Consider the following 20634-nt stretch of genomic DNA (forward strand, 5'->3'; position numbering starts at 1 on the left):
CTGTAATTGGTAAAACTGTTCTGGCTGATCCACGGGGCAAATCGTTGACACGAGCGCCAAAATCCTCACAATCCCTCACAATCCGCTCCACGTCGATCTCTAGGGGACTCTTTTTTAGGGGGTGATGGGATGCAAGATTCAAGCAGAGAATGAAAGGATCACCCAGAATTGAGAAACAAATGATAGTTTAGAGAAAACAGTGCACAGTTAACAGGTATCCTGTTAAAGAATACATTCACAAAGGTCTCTTCATGAAAACCAGGGACAGTTTTGATTTACAGCACAGCAGTTAACAGACGTGTTGCACTCAGAAAATCTGTGCCACATTGAGCTTCATGCATACATGTACATGAACATATAGGTATTAGTATATATACGTGCTTTGTGTACATGTATCATGTACATGTAGATGTGACAAATGTACACTGAGATTTCTACTGGCTCCAAACCCACATCTTTTTACAATTCTATCATTTCTATTCAACATGTGGACACTACTGGTGTGAAATATCCAGAGTTCCATGACAAATGCATTTTTTTGAAACGGTCAAAATTTGATATTTCGAAATGTGAAAAGGTGATAAGCTGTGGAGGTAATGTGTAAGTAACAGCATGGTTCATCCTACTCTGGGAAAATTACCAGGAGGGTCAGAAAATTTCGAAACATGTACAGTACGTGTGCATGAAATATTGTTTATGGTAACATCTACTGGTAGCCGACTGCTTAGAGATGATGAACACCACACAGGGTCCTTGATAATCCCACTGAAGGGCTATCAAAGGTTGGGCAGTGGGTTCAGGCCTGGGCAGCCAACACGGACACACAGCTCACCTCAAGCCAGATTGTGGCCAGCTTAAAGGACTGTCTGGCTAAAGAGGGCCAGTGAAGTAGCATCCACTAGTGCTCTTGACCTCAATGATGGCCACGTGGAATATATGACGTGTTTATCGTGCCAAACGTCGACCAAAAAGTACAGATCTGATCGGTAAACTTACGTGAACGATGTAGTGCGTGGACTGCTTAATTTATATTTGAATAAAATAATGGCCAAAAACGCAGAGCAAAACCTAGAGGAAATATGACAAAGTATCTTGGCTTCAATGGTGGCCCCCAACGGGTCATGGTGGTACCAATGATTGGCCAAGTTTGAAAAGGACACAGCTGTCTGTAGCTACATGTACAATATTAATAATTCTGGTTTATACTGCGCACATATCCTCCCTGCCGGATGCTCAAGGCGCAGCATTATCATTATCCCTGTACATTGGGCTCACAACAACGGAACATTCCTGAGACCATCTCAGCTCCCTGAGGAGCATACTAGCTGATATCGAGCACACGGCTAGACCAAATCTGCCCTCACAGGTACCCATTTTACTCCTGGGTGGAGAGAGGCACATAGGGGTAAAGTGACTTGCCCAATATCAAAACATGTTGCCACCAGTTGGATTCGAACCCCCGACCCTATGATCAGAAGCTACAAACCCTAACCGCTTCGCCACACGTCCCTCATGTCTGTAGCTACATGTATAAGCCTATGACTGTGGCATGCTAGGGAACAAATTGAAGCTTTTAGTCACAAAAACAACTGGTTCAGACACAAGCGCCGCCTGATTGGCCACAGAAAAACCATGAGTACAATAAAAGGAGACATGCACTCTGTCCAGGCAAGTGAACATTCACTGGTGCCCTGAAGTCCCCTGGTGATTAGACAGAACAAATGGCAGGTCTGTGGTATCAATAATTAGCTGTTCTCACTGAGAGAACATAAACCTGAATTCTAGGTGCAGCTCTGACAAGGAAAAGGGCATGAAGACCTTGGTTTGGACACCTTCTGAATACCTGCATGTAAAGAACCCTTTGTGTAATTCCACACAGCTTCCAGTGTACATGTGTGCACACGCCTACAGGCTATTCTTTTGGAGCTTGGACAAAGCTGAAGCTCTGGAAACGCCTACACAAATGAAAAATTGGAGAGCAGGATTGGGCGAGCCTGCGACTGCAGTCTGGCAGCACGGGCAGAATCACCCCAGCCCTCCCCCCCCGACTGGTAATTCAATAAAAAAAAAAAAAAAAAGCCGAGGAGCGCAACATTCAATTGAACGGCACTATATATATGACTCATGCGCACCCCGGCAGTCTCAATGTACTGGCAGGTTCCGAAGTTGTTCCCATCAGCCGGGTTCCCGGGGGACCGTTTGCCAGCGAGACACGGTTATTGAGGACGTTGGACGAGATACATCCCGGCATTCACAAGACGGCTGAACAGTCTGAATCAACCCATGACAAAGGGTTTTGGCTTCTGGAAATCACACACACACAAATCTCTTGCATGGGACACCCTCTGCTTGCTTTCTTGCCAAAACCTCTCTTGTTAGGGTAATACTGTCAAGTAATTCTACGGTTATTTATGAGTTGGGGAAGCAATTTACGGGCTGGGCCAGACTGTAGACTTATAAAAAACCTCACTCCTTAGTTTTTCATTCAGGGTGTTTCCTTTGTGGGGACAATTGAAAAATGCCTCACTCCAAGATGTGACCATATTAGCTTGAACCATGGAGATGTGTTTTATTTCTCCATGCTTGAACATGGAAAAAAAAAAAATCCAGGAGTCATCTGGCTGTATTGTCTGCCAGAGGCCCTGCAATATCCCCAGGGGGAACAGTCTGAACATGAGATATGACAGATTGTGGAAACTTTTTACTAGTGTCAAGATTTCCTGCACAACAAAAAAGCCCATAGAATTGAGCAAGAGGTGACTTAGTGGTTTGAAAGACCAAAGTTGGCAGCAATTTGACAATGCCGGCAGTGTTCAAATTGGGAAAAAACCCTCTATACCACTGAGCTGGAAAGTAGAACTTCAAGAACCAAAAAATGGTTTCCTCAAAATGAGGTTTTTTTTAACAAGTACCAGTACAAGTACATGTAGAAGAATCACTTCTCCAGTTCAATCTACGTGTACATGTACATGTTGATTTGCAAAGAAAATTTACACATTGTACACAAAACTAGATAAGTTGATCAGATATTTCAAAATCGGCAAGTCACAGGAATTGGTCATATAATTTATGGTATTCATGAGCTTAAATTACATGTACAAGCCCACCCGAGACACTGTATGTATAGGTAAGTAGACATACAGGGTATACTGTAACTAATGCCAAACTGGTCAGCAGAGGGCGCAGTTTCCAAGACTCAAGTAAACGCGTCGTACCGCTTCGTACATCCTCCTCAGCCAGGTCTATTTACTGAATGCAAGGAAATTAACACATGCCGAGTTCCCGATGGCTCCCCTAACGAGGAAGTGGGACATCAATCAGCAGCAAAAGGGAGGGGGGGATGCTCCTAACCCGATCCAAATTCTCTAACCGACCATGACGAGTAGCAGAGAGTGCCCGGTCCCCTTTGAGTCATGACTTCCTCTCGGCTTGGACGTGTCTCAACGAGTGCCACGGCATCGCGCCCGGAGGGTTATTTTTGTTAAAACTCTTTTCAGTCCATACAATATTGCTCCATGGACTGAACGCTCACTTGGCAACCTAAGAAACCATTCAAACAATCCACTTGACAGATTTCAAAACTAGATACAATAAACGATGTACGCATGTGACTTGGAAAGCATCTCCCATCAACCAAGGTATCCCAATGTTGCTTCAAAGCAAGTTATCTGTATTACATACAAAGGAACACTGTCTATACTACATGTACGGTGCCAAAAATGTCTACTGCCCAAATGCCAAGCCTACCGGTAGAGTAGACATCCCGCTTACCTGAACCATCTTGGAAAGTTTTTCTTCTTTACAAATGGTGAGCTCTGCGATGGAACCTTTTAAAAATACAAACCTTCAAAATGCACTGTACATGTACATGTGCATATATACGTGTCTCAGTTCAAGCTCATCTTCAATTTTTGTTTAACTACTTTAAAAGGTAGTTTACTAAGGGAATAAATATGTGCTTTGCCAGTCTTAAACTAAGGTTTAAGACCAGCTCAGGAGAACAGACATGACAAAGAGCCAAGCCGGAGGCAAGGGCATTATCAGTGTTCGTTCTCCTGATCAAGGTCTTAAACCTTAGTTTAAGACTGGCTAAGCACATATTTATTCCCATTCATGAATACCTTTTCATTCAGAGTGTTAAAAGAAGTCAACACACATGTTAACTATAATGCATTTTCAACGATTTTGTTACAAAATTTTCCTTTCATTTTCTCCCGACCCCCCCCATTTATAGTATATTCCTTTTGAAAGTTGTCCAATAGAATCCCTTCAATGAACTTCACACGCACATGGCGCGTAGCGCGCACACAGACTCCTGACCAATCAGATCAGATTAGACTGTCTTGTATCCAAGTGACTGTGCATGATTTATGCAGTGGGCATTATCACTTCTCAGTGGGCATTATCAAATATTAATACAAGGTCACGTGACGTGTTGCAACCAATAGGCATAGAAAAAACTGTCCCAGGTATTTATGAATACCTTTTTGCTGTTTATGCTAATGAGATTTCCATATTCACGAGTAAAACTGTGATGTCATCTGAGGAAGAAGGTCTCAATGTTATACCAGTTGTTCCCCAAAATTCTTGCCTTCATGTAAGACTTTGCTGGACTAAATTATCCCCTTTTGGTGATTCATTGCTCTCAAGTGAACAATCAACCTTTCTCAGAGATGTTTTCAGTGAGTAAAATCCGGGTTCACAATTGGAGCAGAAAATCCTACGCAACTGCACCATGTCCCCGAATGAAATCATAGCAACAGCGCCCTCAGTTGTCCAGGAAAGCATGGATATTTCAAATGTATATGTGTATCTAAAAAGTGCACTTTTCAATTGCATTCAACCAAAGTGTGTTTTAAAAAAGGTTTCCTATATTGAAGAAAAGTATAAAGTCACAGAGAAAAACTTGCATAAAAAATTCATCACAGCTACAGGCACACTTTAATGATAAAACAGGTGAATGAGAGGAGGCATAGTACACAGGTGAATGAGAGGAGACACAGTACACAGGTGAATGAGAGGAGGCATAGTACACAGGTGAATGAGAGGAGGCACAGTACACAGGTGAATGAGAGGAGGCACAGTACACAGGTGAATGAGAGGAGGCACAGTACACAGGTGAATGAGAGGAGGCACAGTACACAGGTGAATGAGAGGAGGCATAGTACACAGGTGAATGAGAGGAGGCATAGTACACAGGTGAATGAGAGGAGGCATAGTACACAGGTGAATGAGAGGAGGCATAGTACACAGGTGAATGAGAGGAGGCATAGTACACAGGTGAATGAGAGGAGGCATAGTACACAGGTGAATGAGAGGAGGCATAGTACACAGGTGAATGAGAGGAGGCATAGTACACAGGTGAATGAGAGGAGGCATAGTACACAGGTGAATGAGAGGAGGCATAGTACACAGGTGAATGAGAGGAGGCATAGTACACAGGCGAATGAGAGGAGGCATAGTACACAGGTGAATGAGAGGAGACATAGTACACAGGTGAATGAGAGGAGGCATAGTACACAGGTGAATGAGAGGAGGCATAGTACAGTTCATGTAGTGTTAGTAACAAAAGCTGCCCCTACAGTCTCTGCTTAATTGATTCCAAATCCCAATTTTTAATTAAAGGCCATTCTGGTTTTGACAAACAACGGAGACCATCACATGCACATCAATTTATATTGCAATCCTTTTTCCTAAACGTCTTCAAAATGGAAATTAAGATGCCTGTAGATAGTTTTCTTCGCAGATGGGGAGTCTCGCGCTGCATGTACGGTTCAGGCGCAAAAGATGTACATGTATGTGGCTGTACACATTCTACAGATTAGATGGCAAATCTGCCTTACAACAATCTCTGCAGTTCTCAACCATGGTGCACAAAAGACTACAGGGTTTGAATGGTGGGATGAGTCAGACTCATACATGAAGGGGTCTGAGCTGAGCTGCGTAATGAATGAGTCTAGATAACTGCATGTACGTATCGTACGAGGAAAGGGGGGGAAGATGTTGACATGATCCGTGTGGCATTTAAGCTGACTCGGTGGTAATTATTCGGCGAAACGCCGCAATCAACAAGGCAGGGGCGATATACTGGTTGGTATTATGCACGTGTCGTGCATGCCCAAGCGGACTGATTGTTTTCTGGGGACATTCTACCCACATGGGAGTCTTGACGCTTTGGTTGAAGATAGAGAAGTCAACATCGAGACCATACAAGATTCCAGGAAAAGGAAGGCTAATCAAACACAGCAATCTGTGATTAAAATGATACCTTAGTGTCACTTGTTTTTTCCATCAATCAAAATTAAAGGGAAGAGCCACCAACGTAGGGCTGGATAGCTCAGTTGGTAGAACAAAGGTACGGAGTTCCAGAGGTCAGATTCAAATCCCGCACCTGTCAATTTCCTTGTTCCTCTTCACAATCATTTGTATGTGCCCAGTAAATTTCCTTTAGTTTGTTTTGAGATGAAAGAGTAACAAAATGGGCCTGGGGGTTAGGATTAATGAGTAACATACACACACTTGTTTAGAACTTTTAAGATCTCAGATCCCATGATATTGATAGAGTTTTCGTCAAAACAAAATAATTTGTGACTTTAGCCGTGTTCCCATTAGACTTTTCTTGGTTAACTTACCGCGATTTTCCTGTAGAATTACAAAATTAAATCTACTGGGGAAACATGGTATACGGTAAAAGTCCCATGGGAACTCGGCTTTTGCTTGCCATTTACAATTTAAATGTACCATCACTATCAGCTTTTTGAAGAATGAGAACACACCATGCAGCGCAGGCAAGCAGAGTGAGATGTCTCTTAAAATCCCAAGCCTCACAAAAGCACCTTATATCACGTCTCAATTAAAAAAAAATCTTGCTTACAAGACTCCTATGTTCAAAATTGGCAAGAGGAGTGCTCTTTCCAACCAGTACCTAGTTCTGCACAACTTGCCATCCACTTAGTGCCTCGAAATTGCATATGAGCATTCAGATCGGTCGCTTTCAAAGAGAAGTCAGCATCTGATCATGGACCTTCCTCTCTCCCTGTTCACTAGGCCGATGCCTTAAGATCTCTCTGTTTCCCACTGAATGGACTCCAAAGACCCAGTTTCACACAACTGACCTGAATTCCCTTCATTTTTTTTTCACCCCTAAACTCGCACTCCTTCCAAGGCCAATTCTGGAGAAACCGGCAGCCTCTAAAGGACAGATTGGCTTGACCGGGGAGCAGCGGGGCCTATCACAACCTCTGCAGGTTAAATCCAATATAAGTCAGCATGCCACAAAAGTGCTTTGACTACTGTATACACGTACATTTTCAAGGTGGGAGGGAAGGAGGGTGGTAGGGAAGGGAGGATAAAAAATATTTGTCTGGCGCCCACACCAGGTGTGTCGCCTGACTAGCCTTGTGTTCAAGCACAGACAGTTTACAATAGCATGCCAGTAGCTAGCCTTGTTTACAAGCACTCCTGACCTCGGGATTTGCAAGATGTAAACTTAAACCGCTGATTAAAATTTTCTCTATTCTACAACAATGGAAGATCTACATGTACATGTGTACAAGGTACATTACTGGGAATGTTAAAACCAATGGCATTATGAAGCAGCATTTCAATGTAAATAATTGTCTCAACATAAGCAGAAACCTGGACAATCATGTCACCAGCTTCGGGTGGGGGCGGGGAGGGGGGGGGGAGAAACCCCCTGGAGGGAAGGGGGCACATTATGTAAAGTACAATAGATGATTAGGATGCTGATGGTTTTTGGCGATGAGTGGGAGAGAGGCAGCTGCTTACCAGGAAGGCCCCCTCCTCTTGCAACGGTCCTGAAACTGTTAAACAGATTTCCAGCTGTTTGCGGCTATCAACTGTCTTTGAGAAATGGAATGAAAAGGTGAAGTCCACTTCCACGAAGCACACATGTCTGTTGATTAGCCAGTTGAGGGCAGTGTTCATTCTTACTACTTTTCAAATCATAAACAATCCCTTGAACAATGAGATCATTTGAGCTGACTTGCCACTTTCTGACTTGGGACTTCTGCCTTTTCTGATAACATCGGGAAGTGAGGACAGGCCAGCCAGACCAATTTAATAATAATGTGTTCAATGTGTAGACTTTGTAAAATATATTTGTTACACAAGGTATTACATTCTAACACAGTAATGAAAATTCGACCATCTTGAGGAATGGTTTCCATAGCAGCTTCAACAAGAAGAAATGCATTTAAAAAGTTGTTTTTGCCAAGCGAAACCTTGGTGAAATGACATCATTCAGGGTTTAACAAATAGCTGGCTGTAACCTTCCAGAAAGCCCCTTGTCTACAGTTGGGGCAAACCTTCACCCACAATGAATGAAGGATTCTCCGAGAAACCAAACCCGAAACTGAAAATTCCATCTCCCCCCCTCCCCTAAAAAAAAGAGAAATTCTCTTGAGCCTGTTGGCCCCTGAGGATATAAACAAAACACCTCAGGTTCCAAAAATGCAAACAATTCCTGGGATGGAAGTTCTGTGTCCCCCCCTCACGCCAGGAGGTCTGAAAGGCGATCCGTCTTGGCATGGAGCCTGGGAACCCAAAATTATAAATTCAAAATGGAACCAGAAAGAGGTTTCTTGGGTCACTGCCAAACCAGGGTCCATCGTTTTGTAAAGGACATTATAGATTAGTAGCTGAAAGTCCACTACAGAGAATTTGATTTGGAATGTTGGTCAACAGCAATACATTTATTTTATTTATTTCTAATCTACCCTGGGGAGATCCGATGGTGGGGAATGATTTTCAAAGTGTGTGTGTGCGGGGAGGGAGGGACAGCTATGCGACCATCAGGCAGCCATTAAAATATCCATCCATTAAGCCTTTGCCCTGCTCCATTGTTGGACCTGTAGGGGGCACGTTCCCCAGTCGAAAAGGGGGGGGAGGGGAGAAGTGAGGCACTTCCTCCCTGGCAGTAGAGTTCTCTGTAGAACTTTGTTTTCCCAGAGGTAACCAGCAATTATATGTAAAGATCTGGTAGGATTGCAAAACCTACTAGAAAACCGTGGAGGTAGAAAACCAAATCATGTCATTTTTCTGTTTGGAGGTAAGATCAGGAGATGAAGAGAAATTCACAAACATCAAGTAAGCATTGGTGATAGCGTAGATCAAAAAAGCTACGAAGTCTGTGACTTTTGGGGACTTTCATCATAGCTAACGAGGCATAAATTTCTAACCCTAAAACTTCAAATGATTATGTTAATCCCACCCTTGGGTTTTTCATACAACAACCAGACACCTGAAAGACAAAAGCTCAAAAAATCCCAAACTTGGGGGTCAAAAATCCTGACAGAAAAAAAAAATGTGGCTGGATTTGAGACAAAGCTGTGCCGTGTAGGCCTACATGTACATGTACCGGTACATGTAAATGTACATTACAAGGAAGTCATGATGTGTTAAAGCTAATGGAGTAAACTACATACATGTACATGTACATCCATTGCCCAAGGAGTTTCATTTCACAGGGTTTCTTCAATCAACAACAGCCACAGAGGGATGAAGAAACTAGCCCTACTCCCTTGTGTGTTTTTGGCCCAGCAATCGTTGGTTTCACCAGAAAACGCTCAGAATACAGAGGGGGGGAGGGGTACAGTCTGTTTAAAACTACAATCAGCTGGGAGGAACAATGCCAGGAGCTGTAAATATATGACCAAAACAAAAACAAGAAACAACAAAGAAGAAGAAGCGGACAACTCTTGACATTGCTCTGAACAGTCAAAGACCAAACACAGTGCAATACATGGCACACAGCTGGTTCAGGGTGTAAACACACTCAGGGTGTAAAAACACTGAGGGTGTAAAAACACCGAGGATGTAAAAACATGCAATGTGGTAACTGCTGAATTTGTTTGGATTCACACAGCTACATTTACATCATGTGGTTCTCCATAATTGTGAAGGTGAAGGAGAAAGCAGGTTTTTTCCCCCCACTCTTTCCTGAGTGTTTCGGCTGTGTGACAAAATCCTTACAAAAAGACAGGAGGATGTCCTTGTTCTTCCTGTGACAATATTGCATATCCTTCCTGGTGTCAAGATTCCTTTTGCCACTGAGGAGGGGTTCATGTATCACTTTGGCCAAACCGCAATGAAATTTGACCCAACCAGGTCAACTCCAACATGTATCCATTCCATCTAATGAGCTACTTCTGAACTTGTAGACAGCTTTCACAATTGCACTCTTTTCACCAAAAGTATCATCACATAATGTGGGGCAAAAAGTAATACCTATACATACGTAGGCCTACACCTGGTAGAACAAAAACAGTTTTCCTCAATTTTCGTAACTTCACTCATTCCTGCCAACTTTTCTTTTTCGTGAGGACAGACAAGATGGGTCTCTACTTCATGTACATGGTGTATGCGTCAAATAAAAACACCCAGAGACATCCATGTATAAATGATAATGATTCATATTTATACATTTACAAAAATATCAAAAATTGACTAGTACATATTCCAACCCTAATATTTATTGCCACTTTCTGTACTTTTGGTCACGTCTCACAGTCGCATTGGACCACTTTCTGAAGTGTTTTTGAACGACAGTTTTTTTTCCAGAAATATCAATATTTTGAACCATCATAAATGTCTCTGAGTACTTTCAATTGAAGTACACACTATGAACATTAATTTAAGGTGAGATACAATTTGTCTGAACTCCTAGAGAAAACGTTGGCAAAATTATTTCAATCAGCCAAAAATTGAGGAAAACTGTTTTTCATAACAAGTGTACAAAAATGTATGTAAATCTTTTGCCCCAACCGTATCACCATTTACAGTTGAGGACACAAATAACCTATTTAAGCTTTGAACAACTGACGAGACTTGACTTGAAGTATCAAACTTTGCTCTACTGATTAGCTACTGGAACTTCAAAGCACTTACCAGTAGCAGAACATGCATCAATTAAAGGCCGTTCAATCCAAATCGAGAGTAATTTACTTGGTTTTTGGTCTCAGCTTCTGTTGCAGAGCCAGAGTCTTAATGAATAGGTCAATGCACCCCGAATGAGTTCGTATACACACGTATTTTATGAGTTTGTTAATGGTTCGTTCATGCTGGCTTTGACGTTAGACAGCATCTCTAACACTGAACGGCAGGGCATCATTTATTTAAAACTACACTTTGCATCAGCCAGGGCGGCACATCAACATCAGGAGTCCATGGACACAGCATGCAGGCTGTGCTCTGCTCTGCTCCAAGAAATGCTTTGAACTAACCTCCTTAATGCAGGAAACAGGGGTATTTGGAATTTTGACATTTAACAGTGCCTGAAATCCATCATGGTGGACAACTTCAACAATTTTTAATGCATGATGAAAAGAGGGTGCCTGAAGTTGAAAAAAACTTTCAAGAAATGAAAGCAAAACAAATTGGATTTGGCTTACATTGACATTTATGACTGTAATCTGTCAGTAACTTTATTTTGTTGGGGGGAAGAAGTTTCAGTTTTGGTTGACACAGTAACCACAAATTTTACCAAAATGACATAATTTACAACCCACCATAATTACAAGCTCCTCCTTCTGTGCAACATCAGCAAAAGACAGCCACTTCTTTTTTACAAAGAAAATGTTTATCAGCTGGTAAAATTCAAATATATTTTGTACAGAAAAAGATTTGCTTTGCCCAGCTGTAACTGTGCACGGTGACTTCACAGTCGGCTTCAAATTGTTGCAGGGAAAACCCCTTGGGGTGGGTAATTAATAAGTATTCAAGTCCTCTCAACTAGAATCCAGATCTGCGTGTAATTCTTTGCCTTGGCTACTTTAATGTGGGAGCCAATCATGCCCGGGACGCATGTAATCCTGGGCTAGTCGTCGAACACAGCGAGATTGTAAAGATCACACTAATCAGGTTGGCTGATCTCAGCCAAGCGGCACAGTGGCACGCACTCACTTGGCCCCTTATGTCCGAACAGGGGCATGTGGACGAACACAGGGCAGGATTACATGGGGAATAAAAAAAAATCTATTATGGTCGATTGGTACTCTGAGAGAAGAAAAAGGGCAAGCTTGGAAACACAGAAAACATCTGAATGGATAATGTCGAATTATTGTCAGACTTCACTGATTTGCTTTAAAGAAGTAAACCAATAACCAATGTAAATTTAACCTACATGTAGTTGCTAAGCAACAACTGTATAGCACCATCTCCAGTTCTGCACAGAGTTAAAAAAACTGATAAAATACTTATGGGCCATTTTTGAAAGCTTGGTTTTATCTTCGGAGAAACTGTGGACCTTTTATTACCAAGCCGAATGGAGCGAGCTGAGAGCTAAGGTTCCAAAAGCAAATAAAATGGGAAATGTCCCAGTAAGCCAGACTCTAAAGTTCAAAGCCAAGGACATGGAATCATGAAACCAGAGCCCCAAGTTGGCAATGAAGCTGCAGTTAGGGAAAATAAGGTCTCTGATACATGTACATGTAGCTCAGAAACCGCCTTAGTAACAACAAAGCCATGAAGTCTTCAGAGACCGGCCTAAAATGACTGCTTGTATTGTTCACTCATTATCTGTGGGGAAACTGGTCAGACTTCCCCACTGTTCAAGACTACAGATCAAATCCCAGGATGCCTGAAACTTGTCCATTTTTTAAAAGACAACCACATGTTGGTTGTCAAACACGGCAACTGCCATCCTAATTGGGAGGTGAGTGGAGCCAATCCAAAATGGATCTGCCAAAGCCATCAGGCCCAAGGTTCTAATGGCATACTCTTTAGCTGGAGGCAAACATCCCCAGAAAATGGGTCAATTCGTGAGCACTTGGTCTGTCATGAAAACTGGAGGATTAGATCTGTATTTTAAAAGTCCTTGTCGGTGCTTTCCTGTGCGTCACAAATATGAATATATTGCCTGTAGAAGCAAAGGTGTGGTCCAATTATGTAAATGTGTACGTCGCTGTACTCTGGACATCCAATGGAAGATGTCACAAGTTTGTGCCCATTCTGAAGAAAATCAGTTGTGCGTGTAATCTGTGCTGTAAACATGTGAACCAGGACACTTCCAGGAGAATTGGCAAGAAACGACCACAGTTGCTTCTTGGCAAAAAAATAACAAAAATAGCATCCATGTGACTTCCCCGCCCGAGTAACTCAAAAACCAGAAACGTGGACAATAACATCCAAACTTCCCGGTAGAGTACCTACCGGTTCATGCATTCCAGAACAATGAAGGCAACCTTTTGTTATAGACAAAATGAGAAGTTAAAAGTAAATTTGGCTATGAACGAGTTGTCTGAAAAGGCCCATCAATCCTGCACACTGGAAATTAAGTGATCAAGCTTCCTTTGCAACAGCCATATTCATCAAAATATCAAACCAGAGTACGAAATATGGGTTGGAATTGAACAGTTTAAAACCATTTCCCTTGTTTCGCAACTGAAACTGACTATAATGGCTAACAATATCACTGCACTCTGTGCTCAATTTCTCAAATAAAGGAGGTGAGCAAACTTTGTCAGTTATTTGATCATGTCTTTCCAGACGAGAAAAAAAAAATTTAAAAATTGAAAATTTTGCCATTCCGAGGTACAGGTATTGAGAGAAACTATTTTTTCCCCCAAAGACTCCCTGCCAACTTCTGTGACTGCCATACAGTCCTGACAAGCACAATAGGCATTATGGTGACTCCATAACTGCCAACACAATACAGTGCTTTGCTTCTCAAACTGCTCTCAATAACTGGGCCAGATCAATTTGATTTGTGCCATTTTTTGCCCTGGCACAAAAGCAATCCATAGAAATCCAGGGGCGAGACGGTAAAACGATGCCTCTTTTCTCTCCCTCTTTCATCTCTTATTTCTTTTTCATTTCTGTCTCTTCTGCGGTATGAGGGGGGGGAGCAACGGCAGCATTTTTTTTTCTCTTTTAGACCAGACCGTAAACCAAGGGAGGGAGGAAAGTGCCAGGGCACAGTGGTCTGGGAAATGAGCACAATGACTTTTATTGACTGTTCTGCTCTGGTGTTGGGGGCATTTGGTTCTCTCTATTCTCTCTGTCTGTTTTATCAGTGTACTTTAGGCGCTTGAGCCAAACCAGCCATCGATGGCACCCTTCTCTATGCTGTAGTTTGTCAGCCTACAGTCTCATACGGAGGTCTAAGGTTGCTGTACTAGTGTGGAATTTCACATCTGGAGAACTTTAAACAGTTTTGTGCACTTTCAATACCAGAAAAAGAATTTTGTGCAGGAATGACACAGACAAATTAACCATAGCAAGATAAGTCAAATAATACAAGAATGTATTGTTTGTCCCCCAATTACATGTATACAGTGCATATTTTGAATTGATTTTTAATTAAAATCATTTAAAACATGTACATGTATTGATATGAGTACAAATTAAACCAGCACAGACACTTGTGCAACAGTTTGACTTCAGTTACAGGTATAACCCAATTCCCTCCCCTCCCCCAGATTCCAGAGCATCTTTCACCAGAACTGATTTTCTTCACATTAATAATGACACAAAACAGGCTTGCATTCGCTGAAGTTAACTACATTGATATTTGAAGTACACTGTACATGTATGTAAACATTAAAAACACCACAGGATACACTTTTATTAACCAATGTGAGCAAACAGTGAAATAGCAACAACTGCCTTTCAAAGGAATATTTTGGGCGACATGGGAATGCATTAAAATCAATTACTACAAAATCGCCTTGGTTGTTCAAGTTATTTCTTTGACAGCCTTCAATATTTCCAGCCTCTCAAAGTGGTTGAAGAACATTGATAAAAATGCTCCCCGCGTCACACGAGTGTACCGTACAACCTTAAAAAAAAAAAAAACCTTTTTCTATTCCACTAAAGATTAAATAATAACCAGCTTTTCAATTTACTGGTCCAAAACAGGCTGATTTATCAAAATGAGTAATCACAGCCCCGACAAAATGAATTAACATGAGATATGGGTAATTCAACGGCCACAACTGGGCTCTAGTACCAGGGCCAATAACAGCCCACCAACCTAACTGCCTCCCGGGATTAAAGAATAACTGAAAACAATCTTTTCTTTTAAAGGGAACTAACAAGATGAATGTCCAATGGGAAGTTCCCAGAGAATTTGAACAGTGCCAACAAAAGCTCAACTACAGGTGCTACGGGGGGGGGTATGGGGTGCTAGGCTAGTCCCTCTTCCGCCCGGGGGGGAATGAAAAATAAAAAAGGAAAAATAAAATGAAAAAAAAAGAGATGACAGAAGTTGAAAAATGACTACATGTAGGTTACCGAAAACCCCCCCTCAAAATGGACCCCCTCCATTGTTAATTGTAAATTGGTTGTGGCAAAGTGCTTCTCCCCCCTCCCCTGGCAATGTTCACCCTGGAAAATCCCGGTGATGCCCACGCAATCTGCTATTTCTCTTGGTCAAAAGATTTTCCATGGGGTCACTTCAGAGAGAAGAAATGATGAAGACAAAAAGAGGCAAGATTTTTTTCACACCCTAAGGTCCACTTGTCATTCCAGCGATTGCGAAAGAGAAGCGAGTTCAATGTCAGGAAACATTTGCAAAGAAATTTGCTTAAGTTGAAATGTCTACTTTTTTCCAAACTCCCAATGTGAGCATTTGATCTGACATCACATAATTGCGTTCATGTTCACTTTCCTGTCAAGTACGAACCAGTCCAAACTACTCAAATCTAAAGCCTGATTATGTAGACCTTTCGTGAATAATGGGTTAAACTTGGAGCCAGCTGTCATGTAATACAAGCACGTCTTTGGTGTCTGACGATCTGGTTTTACAAAGAGCATGTCGTGGGTTACTGCATACTACTGAATTTGAGCATACTCCTAGGGGTTGGGGTCAAACTCCTTCAAAGAGCTGGCTGATCCCAATCCAGGGTAGTTTTTAGTTCAGTGTGATGGGGGAAAAATTCTGCAACAGTCATTAAATTGACTCATGTAGTGCACAGCTCCAACACGTCCACAAAGAGTTTGGCATTGAATCAGATGGTTCAGAATTTGTGCATTGCATAAAGGGCGTGGGAATTGTTTCAGCATGAGGTTTACTCCTCAATCTTTGCTTAGACCAATTACCCAGTCGTCCCACAAGCCACATTTTTGTAGCTCCAACTTTCAACGGAATCAGGGCCTACCAAAAGCAATAATGGGTCAGGGTCAGCTCAACTTCCCTCATTCCTCAATTTGGTAAACTTCTAATTATGGTGGAATTTGAAGGATGTGGGAGTGAAGGTTAAGCCAATCTTTCTCATGGAAGATTTACAATGTACACGGAGCACATACTGCAGGAAGCTAAGAGGATTTCACAGTGGTATCATATACACACAGATGTACGTACATGTATGTGATCTTATGGAAATCTTCTGTACATGGTTTCCATACATCTACAATTTTGTCTTAAACTGAAAACAAAAAAGCTGTCTGTTGCAGGGTACCAGCTAAATGCATGTGTAGAGAGCATCTTTTGCAAACCTCACTTAGCATGTGACCCATTTTACAAAATTTCTTTGCTCCCATTGTGTGTTCTAGGCTGAAGTGCACATAAACGGTGTACTCAAAAATTCAAAAATGGCTACGGAGAATCAAAGGTTGCAATTTTGGATGCCTTTTTTTTGCTCATCTCCAAGGTAACACTCCATGGCAACAAGATAACATCACACAAACTCAAACTCCACTGGCCCTTTAACTTCTGGCAATTTCTCCCAAACCCCCCCTTCCTATTCTCTCTATTTTTAATCTTGCCGCTGGAAACAAAAGCAGCACATTAATCATTCATAATTTGGTCTTTACACCCAATCGCTCGGTCCGTCAATATTGACTCGGTGCACAAGTTGCTGAAAAACTGGTTGCACGGCAACCGGTGCATGTCTGAGAAAGACGCACCGAACAACTGACATACAAATAACATGAAGAAAGAAAAAAAAAATTAGGAGCAGAAATGCTCAATGTAATCAATGTATACATGTACTAGTGCCTTGTACTCTGTATGCAACTGTACACAATACAATGTCAATATTAAAACTAATAATAAATGAGACAAATAAATGAATTGGTAGCAATCTGTTAAACTTTTTTCCTCTTTATCTCATTCACAGCTCTGATTCTGAATTCATCTCTACTATCAACTACATGCATGTACATGTACAGCGTGTTTATTTCGTTTTTGTCATTTTGTTTATTCATCTTTCGTATCATAAATCACATTTCTGCACTAATCCAGAAGCTACATTGCCGGTGTGTTGCTTTGCGATGATCTTCACAGCATCTGGGTTCATTTCTTTTAAGTACATGTACAGGTGCCAAGGAATCAAGACGGAGTTTAAAATGCTGTGCAGCATCCGGATAATACCGTACAACAGGTTAACAATATCACTTTCTAAACTGCGCTCGGGAAATCACTGAAAAGACCGACTTGATGTGATTGGTATTGGTAATTTCCCCAACTTAGGCTGGCGTGGTGGCTCTTTCCTCACCATTCACTGTGAGGCCCAGGTTCGAATCCCGCCTCGGTCCACCTGTGGATTGGGTTTTCAGCCCCTACCCGATTCCGTGGGTTTTACCCAGAATATTCTTCTGGGGTTTTCTCTAACGTTGCATTCTAATTTTGTCACCAGGTTACCAAGAAAGTGCAATGACCTGTACGAAAGATGAAGGGCCGGTCTTTGTTTCACAATTTAAAACATGCTCTCTTTGCACGTTGCATCAGCACCCATTCCAGGTTCCAAAAAAAAAGCCCCATCAGTTTTGTTTTGACAGATATTGAGCAAATATTTTTCTGAACGTGTACATGAACGCTAAGGCTCAGTTCCTCTTTAGAGCTCTTCCTTTCTGAAAAGTTCCATGAGACATACCGGTACCTGTGAGTACGATAGTATGCATTGTCCCATCAACCCATCTACATGGTAAGTTTGCCTGCAATGTGGTTTGGAGGCTCTCGCTTGAATAATAAGATGGTATACATGTATCACTCTCTCTTTCTGCCAACAAGTACTGGCCTGAGAACAATTCAAGTCAGGCTATCTGGAGAATTTGGCGAAATCAAATCGCAGGTCTAACGTTTGGTGGGTGACTGAAGTTACTTCTGGCCCAATTTCACGGAGCCGCTTGAGCACAAAATTTACTTTAGCGCAAGAGAACCTTGCTTAATACGGTACATGTAAATCAGACAACCAGCCAAACTCCATGTGATGTACCTTACATGTACATTGTTTTGGTTAGCATGATAATTACATATTGTAGAGTTTGAGCTGGTAACCTTTGTTTATTAACAGTCAAAAATTCCTTCCACTTCTCCCTGTACAGTAGACATACAATACATGTATGTCACTTGATTGATTTTGACTGATACGACAACTGTGTCGAGAATGCATCTTTGCATTAGGAGGGTTAAGCAAGGTTTTTTTTACGCTTCAGCAAATTTTGTGCTGACGCAGCTCTATGAAATTGGCACAGGTGTCCAAAAGTTAGAAGCACACGTATCAAACTAGGATGAAATTACTACTGCTTACTTGTTACACGCTGCTGAATTATGAATGCAAGATTATTTCAGTGTACATTTACGATGTGTGGATGGCAGAAGTCCTCCGAGGCTGATGGGTGATTAATAAAGGGCAGGCAGGACATGACAGTGCACTCACCTATGACAAAAAAAGCTGCTCGCTCTACAGTAATGCTGTTTGGCTTCGTGAACGCGCTCCCCACACAAAACTTGCCACTGTGTGTGAGCGAGACTGGGTGCTGAGTGTGCTAATAAACGCTGACAGAGTACGGTACAAAGGTACAGGACTTTGGGTCAAACGGCTCAGTAGTAACACCATCTGAACTGTATCTGGAGCGCTCTCTCCACAACTTTACCAAGGACACCCGTACACGTACATCTACAAGTACATGTAGGTCCTCATGGACACCTCTGTGGCCTCCGAGGATTGGACAGGGGAATCCGGCAAACAATGGGCCTAACCTAATACGGGTCCCCCCCCCAAGTTGTCAAATGCCACTTAGAGGTACACAATACATCTGCGTAGGATTTGGCTGTAACAGGACAAGATGAGTGGCGGGGTGGCCTACATGTAATTTTTAACGGTATTGTGTACGGTAGGCCCCTTTGTTAAGAAGAAACTGTTACCGATGAGTCGAACATTACCGGCACAAGGTGCCCCCATTCCCTCTCCCAAAGGAAAGTAAAAATATGGTAGGGTACATTTCTACACGAATGTAGCAAGTTTCACGCTTGTACAATCAAATCATGTACCGGTGTTTACAGTGTTAATAGATGTAATGAATTGATAAATCGACAAAAAGTCCCCCTTTTTAAAAGTAAACAATAAACAAGTAAAGCGTGGAACTTACTCCAATAAAATCTGGCAACATGTGATGTGTACACAGAGCTACATGTACATGTATAGGGCCCTTCTGTTCTGCCTTGGATGATAGCTCATGAATATGTAAATTAAATTATTAGCATAAAATCAGAACGTTTGAAGTTTCTCTCTTTTAACATGTACTGCTTCAAAGGAGGCCAAAAGTCATAGCAGCATTGCAAGACAGATTTCCGACACATATTCAAGTATTCAGAAAAATTTCATATTTCCTGCAACCACATGTATCCTTTCTGTTACAGTATTTGGTTTTACACAATTCTACCTTTTAAGAACCCAAATTGAAAAGCATGTGCTATACACGTCTAGAGGAATCAAGATGTGAGTCTGATTATGCATTTATATGTAATTAGGACTTCGAAAAAGAAAAAGGCGCTAACAATGATGCGCATCAATCACTTTAAATTTTGACACTAGTCGCTACACAATCTCTTTTGAAATGCAAATGTATGTTTCATGAATGTTCTGGCGGACTGTGCACCGCGTAATGTACATACATGTGTGTGCGTACATTAAATGTCACATGCCTCGGGGGTGGGTGATTACATACCGTCCGCTCCCAAGCACAATCATGCAACTATCATTACCAAGTCGAGCATTCACTGTCAGTTACTAGAGCTCCGGCTCGGCTATTTAATCCCAAGCTCTGCTCTCCTCGCAAGAAGATGAAGAGCCCGAAAAGATGAGAAGCGAGAAGATGAGAAGTACATGGAGTTCCCTGGAGGAATGCACACACAATTGTAGGGAGGGTGGGGGCACAGCTACACTCTTAATGGCATAAACAGATCCTGTTTGGAGAACACGGTAATTACTAGCACCCTGGTTATCCTTAGTATGATTTCTGCCCAATTCCAAATTACTTGTAGCCAACCTGTGAGCTGTATGGCATGGGCGTTGCCAGATCTAAACCACATCTTCACAGGAAGCCCAACTTTATCAAATGCACGTCCCCCATGCAGCGTTCTCCTCAAAGCTTACTCCAAATCGGTGCAGTTAAGTACTGGCACTCGTCAATGAAGTCACTGATTGAATCCTTTAAATGTACATCAAGAGAGAAAAAATGGTACTTGAGAAAACCCGTACATACCGGTTCAGGTGTGTACATGTTCTCATATACATGTACAGCGGGTAAGGCATTCGCTTGTCATAGATACACTTCACATAATGACATATGAAAGAAATATTGTCAAAAATGGAAATTATATTTTCTGCAGTGTAGGACTAAATCTACCGTAGCTGTCATGTTTTTTGTCTTTCAAAGTGTACGGTGCCT

General features: G+C 41.9%; 1 protein-coding gene across 3 annotated transcripts in view; it reads right to left on the bottom strand.

Annotated features, from left to right (window-relative positions):
- The window catches only part of LOC110977558 (zinc finger MIZ domain-containing protein 1-like), a 167473-nt gene that overhangs the window by 140555 nt on the left and 6284 nt on the right, over window positions 1-20634 (bottom strand). Inside the window, exon 1 of one of the 3 annotated variants that reach the window (XM_022231791.2) lies at window positions 18621-18735. The exons of 1 other annotated variant lie outside the window; for it this stretch is intronic. The gene's annotated coding sequence lies outside the window, so the exon portion shown is untranslated. Of the gene's footprint in view, window positions 1-7788; window positions 7804-18620; window positions 18736-20634 lie in introns of those variants that run through there. One more of the 3 variants, XM_087149161.1, reaches the window with a different exon arrangement.

Source organism: Acanthaster planci, linkage group LG19, assembly GCF_054643075.1.
Source record: "Acanthaster planci isolate LZ-2023a linkage group LG19, COTS_SCS, whole genome shotgun sequence".
Classification (NCBI taxonomy): Eukaryota; Metazoa; Echinodermata; class Asteroidea; order Valvatida; family Acanthasteridae; genus Acanthaster; species Acanthaster planci.